Consider the following 14,251-nt stretch of genomic DNA (forward strand, 5'->3'; position numbering starts at 1 on the left):
TATATTCAGTTCTTCACAGCACACAGTATGGCGCTTATAAGAATATTGGGGGTAGAAAACGGTTGAGTGGTTTAGATTCTGTCTGCAATAGTATTTTTGCTGCAGTATGATACATTTCTGGGAGCTACTCGTCTGATGGGCTGGTATTATTTTCAGTGCTGAACACTGTGATTTGGATGCTGCCTTTACGCTGTCATGCCCCTCACCAGCTCAAACATAATGTTAAGAATAATTGGCAACTTGACAACAGTTTAGCTGTTCTGCAGCTATAATGTCTCTGTGTTTGTTTGTTTTTTTGCTTCAGGGTGACGAATTCGAAGGAGAAAAGTGTTTTGATAGAAAAGGTCGTGAAATTTTTCATTCCTTGGCAGCTGAATATCACTGCTACAAGTGTGGAGGAAGCACTGTGTGGAGGTACACAGGGTTAGGGCGTAAAAACGAGAAAATTTGTAAGATGAAATAGCAATGAATGAAAAACTCGCCGTGTGTCTGATCGTGTGTGCGTGTGTGTCATTACAGCTCTCAAATGTTCAGAGCCAGAGGATTTCTGTTTCAGCTTTCTCTGAGAGCACTAAAGGAAAATGATCCGTCACAGTTTAAGGGGAATTTCAACAAGCGAGTGTAGGGTTTCACAGACGTAAAACACACACGAATTCATGTGTCGAATAACGCTGATACACGGTGAGCTCACGGTGCATGTGAGGGTTTCTGTATCATAACGTGAAAGTGAAGGATCAGACTTCTGTGTCGGCGTCTGACAAACACAATCATGATGTAACCTCACCTTCATCGTTTTACAGCCCGCAGATCAATAACTTTTTTGCATTCCAACATGTGTATTTCAGCACAGACTTGTACCCTTTCCCTCGTCACAGGGCAGGATCTGTGGTCAAGTGCGTGCCATTCACATACAGTACAATAGAGGCCCGTGTGCTGTGGGCCGACAGATTATTGTTGCTAAGCAATCCTGACGGTGTCTATCAGCTCTCGAGATTGCCCACAACCTGCCTATGGCCGAGGTGACCAGCCAATCAAATAACCAATTGGCTCAAGGCCAGTGTCAAGTCATCGCCTGAGAGGTGGGCATGATATGAATGCAGACCGCTCGGCTCTGCTCTGCTGTGATGTGATGTGATGTGATGTATGATGATTATGATGAAAGTTTCAGCTGCAACACGGGTCCCTCCCCAGAAAATACAACATTCACATCACTTCTAACAAGACGCGCCAGAAACACAAATTCATGACGATTCCTGCTTTGTTGATCCAACTCATGAAAAAACTCAACAGTACTTCCGTAACTTTACTGTACATATGCCTTCTGCTGCCATTCAAATCATTGTGAACGAGGATGGCAGCTGAATGCAGGCTACACCGCGACACGTCCACAGCCCTCCCTGCTTGTTTTAGCTTAGTGTTTACCTCTGTGCCATTAGCACTCAGTCCTTATCTGCCTTTGATTTCTGCAGCTCATCACTGGCCAGCATCACTCAGCCACAAAGACACGGGCGCTGACATCCTGATCACGGGGATATTCGGCTACGGAGATATTCGGTCACAGCAGTGTAGCATAGTTTGAATCACTTTGTGTAAGAAGGTGCAGAGAAGATCCTCTGAGATAAGCCCGTCTTCTAGTTTTGACTGCATTCATGTCACATTACTGCACCTTTTTAATGTGTAAAGATCTCCAAAACAAAACTCACCGGTCAGATGTGGTATTCCCCTTCGCGAGGTGGCCCATCCAACATCGATAACTGTACGGGCTACAGTGCCTCAGAGCTGTGGCAACATAGTCTGATCTCTCCCATAAGCAGAGACTGCAGTCTCCTCTCACTTCTCTCCACTGCAGCACTACACCCCTCCTCCTCCTTCTCCTCCTCCTCCTCCTCCTCCTCCTCTTCCAATGCACACCATCTCCCCCATTTTCCACCCTCCCATCACACACACACACACACCTCCCTACTCCCTCTCTGTCTCTCCCTCAATGTACTCATGCACGCAGCCTCTTTACCTCTTTCTCTCCAACCCCCCCCCCCTCTTCCAACCTCATTTGTGATGCTGCTCACACAGCTGATTGCAGCATGCCACTCTTTGGTCTAGCATTGGAGGGCAGTTGTAAGAGATCAATAAGCACAAGGTTTGGGGTGAGAGGGGGGGCGTTTGAATAAAGCTGCACAGATCAGGGATGGACAACAAGGAGGCAAAGGTAGGTAGTAGGAGGGGAGACGAACTCTTCGGGGTGTGCTGACTTCACCCTATCAGCTCCAAATAGTGTCACAATGAGCTCATACGATAAATTGGAGCCCAATAATTGATCTCAGGAGTGTGATATAACCCTCTGGAGAGATTCTCCCTTGTTAAGCCCATTCAGTACAAACAACTGGCACCAGGAATGATTAGGTCAACTTGTCTGCCTTTCACTGATCCCTCGGGAGACTCATCAATGATAATTGGAAGTGAGCAGATTGCAGAAGCATCCTCTCCAGTTACAATCTAACCAAAAAAATGCAGCCCACGGTGTCAGGCTTCAAAACCGTTACATCACAAAACATCTGCCGTGTGCCCAAGAAATCTATGCATGCAGAGAAATGAGTGGAGTATCAGGCTTGAATGTGAATATCTGGGTAAATCAGCCTGGTTTTATTCCTTCTGCACGAGATTTTGAAAAACACCCCTCGTGTACTTCTGTACATATTTGAGCCCTTTTCAATTCCAGCATTCAATCTTTCTCCCCATCTCTCGCCTCTCCTCCTCGCTCTCCTTGGGGAAATACCTCTCTGTGTGCTCATGTTCAGCCAGCAGCTGTCAGGAGCCGGTGAGAGGTGGCTCCTCTCCCTTCAGGTTACAGTGCAATGAGCGTCTTCTGCCAGAGGGGGGCAGGGATCTCTCGCAAAACTGCTGCATCACAGAGCAGCTTTTTTCCCCCCCTGTACCAATGTACTGCAAAGTTATGCCAAGAGATACTTGTCTTACTTGTGTTTTTTTCTTCCAAAATCAGTTTTCATCCGCTGAATGCTTTTAGGAGATGTTAGAGTGACACAGACTACTTTTTAAATCAAACACTTTGTGCAAAAACTGTTCAAGACTGCCAAGGATTTCTGCTTCATTCAGGCTGGATATCTCACCCGCTTCTTTGTGGGAAAAAAATATTTTATTTCTTGCCGTGTTGAATGGTTTTCTCTCTCAGCAGATTCAGAAGAGTGAGATCAGCGTCCTTACAATCAGCTAGCAGGCTATAAAACCTACCGTCCTTCGTGGATTTAGTAGACGGATGAGGGGACATGATGGGAGAGCTATAGGTGAGACGGCAAGGTGAAGTTAGGAGGGTGACGTTGCTGGTTTGGAGTTTGGCGACTAAGACGAGTAAAGACGCTTGAGAGACACGGTTACTATCTACAGTTAAATCTCTACATGAAAATGAACAAACACTAAATCTGAAACCTCGGGTAGCTTTAAAGGACTCGATCTACATTTTCTTGTTCTCAGTGAGAGAGGCCATATTTTGTCTGGCAACATTTACTCTGATGTATGACGTGACAAAAAGCAGGCAGGACGCAAAATAAAATGGGGTGTGGTTGCAAACGCAAACTGTGAAGCCAGCGTTAACAACAGGCAAACGAAAGGAGTACACAAAAAAAACTTGTTTTTTCATCTGGGTGGTTTTACGGGATGTAGCAGTGGACACCTAAGTGAGCTCCCTGACACCTCAGCCTGTGCTCTGAGTGGACGTTCATGAGGTTACCACAGTGAAGGGTGAATTTCATTTTGTACAAGTAAGGGAGTTGATGAAAAATAAACTGCACTTTGTTTTATTGTAGGCTACTTTAAGTGATTACCTCCAGTGTTGTATGAAGTACCCAAGAGTCATACTTGAGTAAAAGTAAAGATATTGTGTACTACTTACATACTGATTGTGTAGTATTTAAGTGAAAGTCAAAAAAGTAAAAAGTAAGAAATTTGCTTCGAAATGTGGTGGAGTGGAAGTACAAAGAAGCAGAAAATGGAAATATTCAGGTAAAGTACCTCAAATTGTAAATTACTTGAGTGAACACCTTAGTTAAAGTGCATTAATGCAGAACAAAGATCCCTAATTATTACAAGCATGTTTGGACCTGGCATCTTCTGTTGTAGATTTTTGATGTGGGACATAATGTTGTCCATCTTAATGTCAATATATTTTAGCTGTATGCATTTTATAGAATAACATAATGTTCCGTTTGAGAATTTATCAAGTCAGTTAAAAGCCATTTAGGAGTCTGCAGCAAAGTCTGGTTGCAGTTGTAGCCGTGCCAGCAGCACAAGGAGCAGAAGTCGAAGTGTATCTTCCAAAATCGATGATCACAAACACATAAAGTCAATCTTGTTCAAAGTTATAATTAAGCATAAAGTCTACTTTGGCTTTCATCTTGGGATTAAGGAAAATATTAGGTAACTTTTTCGGTGTGACGCAGGACGTGAGTCCCATTACAACCAAGCAGCATCCCATCTTCACTATTGCTTGTGATATTTTGTGCTGCATTTATAGCTATAAAAAAGAATTTAATCAAATGATGATTCTTCCATGAGAGTTCATTGCCAGCTGGAGCCTGGAGGTGATCAGCCCAGCTTAACATCAAAAGTTAAAACAGCTGTAAACGGCTGTCTGCAGGTCAGAAAATCCACCTTAATAATTAAAACCTCCTGTAACATCTTGTTAGATCCATACAAAAACTGAGGAAAGAGTGAAAAGGAGACACTGACCAAAGGTTATGTATCGGACTATTTCAGGAGGAGGATTTCGTTACCTTGAGACTCAGACAGACATTTTCTGTCTCTTTCCTTGTGCGCTTCTAGTCATTTTGAGTTTGATGGCATAGAGTGACGGGGAGACTGGGAAATGAAATAAGTAATAAAGTGGCACAAAAAATTACTCAGGCCATTACACGCAGCTTCAGAGACCCATTTTGGAGTTGAGGGTCGGCTACAGAACAGCAGACTGGCTGTAGAGCTCATTGATCTATTGTGGAAAGTTCCTACAGTCAGTAATTATATAGTGACATTTAATGGCAACTACAGTGTGGCAGCACTTGCAGTAAATGTGCATTATTAGAGGAGCAGACTTGGCAACAACAATAACTTAATTCACTCAATAGAGGTTTAGGAAACAGTGAACCCAGACTTCATTGTTAAATAAATTGCAAACAGGAAGAGATAAATAGAGAAAATGTGAATGGAGGGGAGCCAAACCAGGCAGCACTTTCCTGCAGAGAGAGTCGACAGACACAAGACGAGCAACATTACTATCAGTCCGTGTTTTTCAATCCTGGTCCTGGAGGCTCCTCTGCCCTGAATGATGAAGATGTTTCCCTGAACCGACACACGTGAATCAGACGATCAGCTCCTCATCAAGCTCTGATAACGAGCCATTCATTCGAATCAGGTGTGTTGGAGCAGGGAGACGTCTGAAACATGCAGGCCAGAGGAGCCTCCAGGTTGAAAAACACTGCTCAAAGTGAAATCAGATCTACTTTGCTTTGTAGACAGTTACGTAAGGTTTCATTATGAGCAATTCTGAATGACTTTTTTTGCCAAAATAAGAACAGAGATTTCAATTTTAATGCACTTTAGATGGACGGAAAGCAGAAAAAGATGACAGATTTAAAACCTTTTGTAGTCTCAGCCCGGGTTTGTAAAAAGCTTTGTGGTATTTTAACAGGGGTGTCTGAAAGAAGGTCGACTTTTTTAATAAATGCATCAATGCAGAGGTGAAAAGTCTGCAGGGAATTACTCACTGGAATTAATAGCATACGTTTAACTTGCAACATATTATATATGACCAAATAAACAGATTCAATAATTCATCAGTAAAATAATTTTGCAATTTTGAGGTATTTGTACTTTACCTTGCTTGAGTATTTCTATGTCCTGCTCCTTCACTCCACTCCAGTACATTTTTGATTTGTTAACTTTAGTTACTAGTTACTTTTAAGTTTACATGCTACATCACAGCCACAGTAGCGCATTTTTAAATTAATTTATGTTACCAGCAATCAGATTAAAAAATACTGATTCCGGATGTCTGGTCTGGTAATCAGTTGACCAATAGTGGGTCGATACTTGTATAATTTAATACCAGAAAATTACTTTTAACGCTTAAGTACATTCAATATCAGATACTGCTCCAGCGCTATTCATATACTTTTACTCAAGTAAGACTTTTGGGTCTTTTTAACACTACCGATGGCGTCTACAGTGAGGCTGCAGATCGCTACCAAGTGAACACCACTCACCTCACCCTCCCCTATAGTGGTTGCTAAAAACGTGAAAATGATTGAAGGCCCTCTCTAGAGCCAGTGTTTTGTCTGTTCTGGGCTACTGTAGAAACACGGTGGACTCCGTAGAAAAGGACCTGCTCCCTCTGTGGATATAAACGGCTCAGTCTAAGGTAACAAACACACAATGATTCTTAAATTCAGGTGAGTTATAGTAATAAAAAAACACAATTATGAATATTTTTAATCCATATCTGCCCCTAAATCCGACACACTGACTGGACCTTTAAAGTAATGTTAAGCTTTCTGAAAATAGTGATGTTTCATTACTGTGGATTGTAATCAGCTAATGTTCTCGACCAGGTTTTATAAATCACTACTGCTCTCTGACTCAGCAGCTTTGGTGCCTGGCAGAGTTTTGTGCAAGGTCACAATGCAGCTGCATTATTAACCAAGGCAGTGATAGTACATCAGGATTGGCTCACTCTGATTCCCAGTGCATTGTGGGATACTCCAGCCCTTTCGCTGGCCCTCTCATTTCCTCAAAGCATCTGTGAATGAGTAAATCTCTCCCTCTCTGTGTCTCTCTCCCTTTTTACGAGTCGTCCTCTCCACAAAGGATGAGTCAGGCCCGAGGACTGCGCTGCGCTGGGACGTCGATGAAGAGCAACACAACCGCTATCAAAGCCCCAGATAACGAACATATGCAGACAACAGCTGCTGCCAACGCGCGCCAGTGCCCAGTTGTGCCGGGACATTTTGGTCGAGATGATTTGTCTCCTCTGAGGCAGCAGAGGGGATGTGGAAAAGACTGCACCCTCTCAGCTCCTGCAGGGAGTGCTGCAATGCAGGGGTGTAACAGAGAAACAGGAGGCTGGAAGGCAGTTTGTCCGACAGTCAGCTGCTCTCTCTCTTCCTCTGTTTCCTGCCATGCCTCACTTCTTCCTCTCTCCTCGTCGCTTTAATCTTTTTCTCCGATCACTTTAGCCCTTTTCTGCCTGCCTACCATCTTCCCTCATACACATTTAAAGCACTTGTCGTACTCTGGCCAGTCATTACTGCAGCGTGGACAGCAGTAAACAGAGAGCACCATATGGTCGTAGTTGGCTCTGTGAATGAGCTGCAGTGTTTGGGTGTCTTGGAAGTAGCAGTTGGTCAACAAGGTGACAGTGTGTCTGTGTTTGCTGTGTGTGTGTGTGTGTGTGTGTGTGTGCGTGTGCGTGTCTAAACACTGGGGGGATTTGTTATTGAGTGTGTTGAGTGGGTGGATGTCCGTCTGTGAGGAAGAGCTCTCGTGCTTTGACAGCAGCTTTTCATTCTAACTGAGATTCTGACATCACGATACTACAGTGTCTCCAGGTGAAGGACAGGAGACTGTGACAGGTCTGTCAATGTCAACACGATCCTGTGAGTAAAGCCTTGACTGCTTATAACAGATGCAAATTAAAGGAACTGACCCCAAAATAGATGGTTATGAAAGCAAATAAAGCCAATGAGCAGGGCTGATGGGCCTGCCATGGTTTTAGTTTTTAGTTTGGATGTTTCCTGTTTTATTTTGTAGAATTTATCCACTTCCTGTCTTTGTCTTTTTCCTGCCCTTTTCCTGTGTTTACCCATGTTTTATTTGTTCATTAGCTCTTATGTTTAAGTCTTGTCTTTTTCCTGCTCTCTAAGTCTGGTTGTCTGTTTTGTTCCCCATGTTACTTCTCGTGTTTTCTTCATCCTGGTTGTATTTTTCTTTCGGTTTTAATTTCTTGGTCTTAATTTTTCTGAACATTTAAGCTCGCTTTTTGTTTATCTGCCCGACTGCCTTAGTGTTTCACGTTTCGGTTTTATAAAACTATAACAGGGCCGACAAAACCCAATTATTTATTATCATTTATTGGTACAAGTTGCAACCCAATCCAAAATATATGTTGGCAGCATACGGTTCTGCAAACCATTGCCTTAATGAAACCTTACATCTCTTTAACTTTCAACTTATGTTTCAGTTTTTAATTTAAGTTGTCACAGCGCTGTGCTGAAAGTCTGGTTAGGTTGAGGAACCAAAAACTTGGTAAGGGTTACAAAAAGGTCATATCAGGCTTACGATACCTGGTTTTGTTGCTACAAACACAGCTGGAAAATGTTCTGATGTCTTGCTAAAAGGACCTAGTTTTGTTGGTTGGAGTGGCCCGGCCCAGTCACCAGAATAAAATGCTGGCAGTCAACGTTTCTGCACATGATGCACTCATATTTGTATGTTTCATAGGCTTTGTTCCATATTGACATTTCTACAAAATGTGTCTTTTAACGTCTTTTAATGCACATTACATGTTAATTACCTGACTGTCATATCTGGAGGTGGAGGGGACCGTGGTTGAGTTACAGACGAGAAAGCAGTATCAAGCCAGTGACCACAGTTCAGGACTGTGTTTAAACATTCACACAAGTTTGAAGTCAATGAATATTTTTAAGGAGACCTTGCAGGTATTTTAAGACAAATCATGATCTTGACCTGAGCCTAACCAGAGCATAAACTCATCCTTGTCACAACGTAGGGAAATACAAAGTCTGGGTTCTGCATTTCAGCTGATTGGCCTCAAGCAGTGGTCTCTCATAGGTTTCACACTACAGCCATGCCCTTCTCCTCCATGTACAATGCTTCTCTGATCTTCCCCAGATCTCTTCTACAACACACATTTTGACTTCTTGTCATAACAGGACAAGCACAACTTGAACTGCTAACATTAATGACGGCTGGCAGGTGTTATTCTCACTTATTAAATGTCTGCTCAGGTTGTAGTTCGGAGGTGTTATGCTGGAAATTGCAGGTCAAAAATGAAGAAGCTTGTCCCGTCGACAGCAACAACAAAACTGACAGCAAAGTCATAGAAGTTTCAATCAAGCTTTGCTAATATGGCAGCAAAACACACAGCTAAGTTACTCATGCACCCGGTTACAATGAAGGACTGAAAACAACACAGACTGTCCCAGTTTCCACAGGGGTTATGTCTCGATGCCAACAGAATAGGCCTTTTTCACGGTACACATATTTACTTGTCATAGTTGGAGCAGCAAAACCCAATCACCAGAATAAATGTTGGCAATACATGTTTCTGCAAACCGAGGACATTTCTTCATTTTGCAGTTTTACGTCTCTTGAGGTTTAATTTCCTATTTTATCGTGACAAGGCTGTGTTTATTCTCTGGTTAGGTTTAGGCACAAAAACCACTTGGTTAGGATTAAAAAAGATCGTGCTTTGGCTTTAAATATCTGTTTTGGTCACCACAAACACAGCTGGAAATTGTCTTGTTAAAAATATCCAGTGGTTTCACACTTACAGATGTGAAAAGCAGTCCTGAGTTGAGGTCATTGGCTTGGCAGCCTTCTCGCCTGTAACTAAGGTCATAAACATGTAATGTGAACATGATGAGACACATTTTGTAGAGATGTCAGTATTGTACATTATTGTACAAGTGACCTTTCTTTCTTGTTTTTTAAATTTGGTGATTGGGGGATTTGATTCAGCGCTCCACAGAAGAGACAAAGTAGATGCTGTGTGTGTTGCCTTTATTATGTGTGAAACATGCAGTCCAGGATGAAATGTTGGCAGTCACCACTGATATATTTTAATTTGTAGATGTCATAGGCTACGTGCCATATTGACATTTCCACAAAACGTATCACATCACGTTCATATTACATGTTTATGACCTGACTTTCATGTCTGAAGGTGGAGGTGATGGTGGTGGAGTTACTGGCAAGAAGGTTGCCAGGGTAGTGACCACCATTCGAGATTGTGTTTCAGCAGGTGTTTTTAAGAAGAACTTCAGGACAATCTCTAGCCGTGTTTATGGCGACAAAAAACAGGTATTTTAACCCAAAACATGATCTTTTCTGAACCTTGACCAAGTGGTTTTGTTCCTAAACTTAACCAGAGTGTAAGCACAGCGTTGTCACGAGGTAAAAATGGAAAATTGAATGTAAAGAAACGTAAAGTTGAGACATATCCGTGGTTTGTAGAAACATACATTGCCAACAGTAATTCTGGCTTTTTGGTTGGAAATATGCGGTGCTGAGGGTGCTGATGACAACCAGGACTGTCCACTACACGAGGAGGTCACACTATTTTTGAGAGCAAGTGAAGCTCTTGAAGTTACTACAAAGGAAATGCACGTTTTTCCAAGACAAATTAAATCCTCACACACACCAAATGTCTACAAGCCCGTCCATCAGGAATAAGAAGTTAACCATCGACCATCAACCGATTAATATTAGCATCGACTTGCATCATAAAACAAGTGGAAAACAATTCTAATCACAGGGGTATAACTCACAAAAGTAATTAACTGTTTAATACCGTTCTACTGAATTTCCCCTGTGAGTTTGCTCACACACATTAGCATAAAGGCAAACTATTATAACAATAACGCCCACAAACATTTCTCTGTGGTAATGAGAAATGGAACTGGGACAGAGAGGTGGACCTGAAAGCTTCACACGTAAAGGAAAACACAACAACGTCTGCAAAATAATAATTTTCTTTGTTGCTCAACTGTATGAACGATAGTAACCTCTGTAACCTGCAAATATTACATACAATATAAATAGAATAAAATATTCTGGGTATAAATTTACAAGGAAAGATAAAGATGGCTGATATTTACTTTTACTTTAATAAACTGAATGCAGTCATGAAGCAGCCAACAAGGACACGGAAACAGCCAAATCCACCCGAACTGAACTCATGACTATCAACGACAGGACAAATTCTTTTTGGACTTTTACGATCCGTGACCAGATGAAAAAAAGACTTCATAAAATGACCAATAATTTCAGCCCAGGATGAGCGAAAAAAAAAAGGCACCTTTCCCATCCCCAAACCAAATGTCCCTTCTTACCCGTCCTCATTCCTCACTTGTTGGGCTTATTTATTGTTATTAATTAATTTTAAAGTATAAATGAATGGAAAAAAGCGCAATTGTGAAGGAAACATTGCAATAAGTATTTAAAAATAAGCAGTAATACCGCAGTTATTGAGAGAAAACTCTATATGAATGGCCCAGTAGATTTAGGATATGTTCATGCAGAAAAAGGCATTATGAAGTACTTTGTAATTATTAATAGAGAGCCAGTGTGTTACTAATATGCATGTTCTTAACAAATAGTTAATGATTAATATGTGTGCTCTGATATAAAGTGTTTGTTTAAGGTTTGTTAACTGAGGTTATTTGTGATCGGGAAAAAGTTTTCCTCTCACGGTACCTCAGATTGGACCGATCTAACACTCCTTTCTGTCTTTTCCTTTCTTTTTAACCTCTCCACACATGAACTGCACACATGATCAAGACTGAAGCCAACAAACACAAACATACAGATATGTACATCTACACACACTACACACACAATCATCTTTCTCCCTCCCGGTGCTGAAAATAGCCGGCCGACTATAGCTCGGGATATTGGTGCATTTGGGTGTGAGCAGGAGGGAGGGAGAGAGTGACATTTAGAGACAGAGTGGAGGGGAGAAACAGAGAGAGGGAATACATCTCCCTACCAGTGAAGGATGTGTTGCCCAAGTGCACAGATCTGGGGCAACATGGCGGAGTTGAACTGAGTAAAGAGAAGCCAGAAGGGACACGAGTTCAGTAAGTAATTATCTGATCCTTCTGCACAGACTTCCTACATTTTTCTTTTCCTTCTGGCCTCGAAGCCGTTTCACATCAGATTTTATTCGAGACGCTTGCTAATTAAACAGTGAGCCATTCATTTTTCTCACAACCCTCTGAGCCTTATTAAAACACACACAGAGTGACGTCTGTGCATTTGGAGGCAAAAACTTTTAAGGCTGCATTAATAAAGTCTCCGGTGAAAAAAGGCCAGCGATGAATACGAGAGCCAGATGTGTCAATCTCGACATCTCCCATTTTCTGCTCCAGCAAATTTCCAAATCTGTCATGGGTGTCGTGCTGCGAGAGGAGAAGACAAATTGATGTCATTAAGAAAGACCTTCATCAGCAAATCCTGAAAACACCGGTCTGTATTCTGCATCAAACGGCAGAAAGATCCTCCTTTTTCTGTTACTGTGACCAATAGATTAATTCATCCAGTGTGATTCAAAATATTTAGTTACAGAATAATATTTCTTTACTGTTGATGTTAGTCCTGATTATCAAAGCTCTGCATGAAGTCAGCTGAGAGTGCAGGACTGGTGATGACCAGTTGAGGGCACTAAATCTACAGGCTGTACTGTCACTCCTCCAGTACACTGTTAACATTTCTGTCCCAGTGGGAAACTTACTGTAATTTTCACATACATTTCTACTTTTCACAGGGAATTATTGTACGCTCTACTCTCATCCTGATCCTTATCATTAACCTGTCTATGTTTTGGGGCAATTTTCCGAAGTGTACGCTTTGGATTTGTACCTTACTGTAACGTGTAAAACAAAATAAGTAAGTAAAAATAAATAAATAAATAAATAAAGTAGACATATCTGGCTCCTAAGCTGCTAAATGCTCCACAATTCAACTGTTTGGTGCTGAAGGTCGAGCACGGTGGACTTTAGACCCTTTTGACTGAAAACAGCTGCCTAATGCGGCCAAAAATGGCACTATTAGTCGTGTGGGAGAGAACCAAAGACTAAAGTTGTAGTCGGACGGTTTAACAATAAGCTGAAACTCACTACAAAGCTCCACAATGCCGAGGGGACCTGCAGATAATGTTCCCTTTCACATCTACATTATTATTACAAAAATCTAACGTACAGCCGCTTCAACTTAAGGATTGCAACACTTGCTCCCCCACTGGCACTTTACATGAAGAATGAAAATGCTCCTTTACCTCCTCTGACATCAGCTTCAGCTTTTATCTTCAGGGTATTGCTGCATGTAGCCGGTTCATATACTAAGCCACTGATTGTTAGCTGCTCAACCTGGTACTTAAATATATTAATTTGCCCATGAAGCACTCAAAATTGATCTCCTGAAAGGTATTGATCCTGCTCTGCTCCAGACTGCAGAGGCTGGGCTGAAACAGTCACTGAAGTCATTACAGTCACGTGCTCCTTTAGTAAATAAAGCAAGTGGCAGACCAGTTCACCGAGGCGACATCACATAATGTTGTATTATCATTGTGTTTAAATACAGTTGATCATGTTTTTCCACTGTGCTCACCAGCTAGTTGCTGACTTTATCTGCCGTTTGGTGATGAGCACAAAAGTGTATGTCATTTTTACAGAATTGTTTCTGTTTATTTTACAGATTTATCCAGTATTTTTTATTATTATTGAAGTGTTTGACCTCATTTAAAGGTAAATTTATCGTTTTTACGAAGGTAAATATCCTTAATTGGACATTAAAAAGCCAAAGAATTAACAAGATCTTAAAATTAAAGCTAAAAACAGTATTTTAACAATAGAAAATAACTTGTTTAATGATTTATTTTCTGTTATTTTGTTAGTATCTGTTGTAATATTACAGTTTTTTACAGTGTAGGTGGTGTACACTAAGTCCATTAGGCATTCATGGAGGATGGACAGTGTCTTACAGCTGTTGAGTGTGCAGGCAGTCTGTTTTGCACATGTCTCAGTGAGTTTAAATAGATATATAAATAATATATCAGAATGCAGCGAAAAGGAATAAGGAAAATCTGTTCAAGCTACAATTTAAGACTCTATAATTATACTAAGCCTGATCCATCCATACAAGAGATTTTTTTTAAAATGGAGTTAAGAAAAGGTGCAGCTTCTCCTCTTACTATCCTGGTTTGCATTTGTAAAGCTCACAGCCTCCCAAAGACCCCGCTGAGCTCCAACAGCAACATACACTGATGCTTACTGATGAAAATCCAACTTTTTCATGCAGCATCCACCAGAGCTTTATCACTGCCAGGAAACAAAGCTGATGAGAGCGGTGACTGTGAACCGAGACAGTGAAGTTGTAGACCATAACACCAACACGCTTAGCTGGAACCGTAGACGCTCACACACACTGATGAGTCAAAAGAGAGATCGCG

General features: G+C 41.5%; 1 protein-coding gene across 3 annotated transcripts in view; it reads right to left on the minus strand.

The window, feature by feature from the left end:
* Positions 1-13,225, minus strand: part of LOC140998842 (synaptotagmin-2-like) — a 28,184-nt gene extending 14,959 nt beyond the window's left edge. The window contains exons 1-2 of one of the 3 annotated variants that reach the window (XM_073469236.1): positions 13,079-13,225; positions 11,792-12,203 (exon numbers count right to left, since the gene is read on the minus strand). The gene's annotated coding sequence lies outside the window, so the exon portion shown is untranslated. Of the gene's footprint in view, positions 1-1,703; positions 1,791-11,791; positions 12,204-13,078 lie in introns of those variants that run through there. The other 2 variants (XM_073469238.1, XM_073469239.1) reach the window with 2 other exon arrangements.
* Between the last annotated feature and the right edge of the window lie 1,026 nt (positions 13,226-14,251).

Source organism: Pagrus major, chromosome 6 (genome assembly GCF_040436345.1).
Source record: "Pagrus major chromosome 6, Pma_NU_1.0".
Taxonomy (NCBI): Eukaryota; Metazoa; Chordata; class Actinopteri; order Spariformes; family Sparidae; genus Pagrus; species Pagrus major.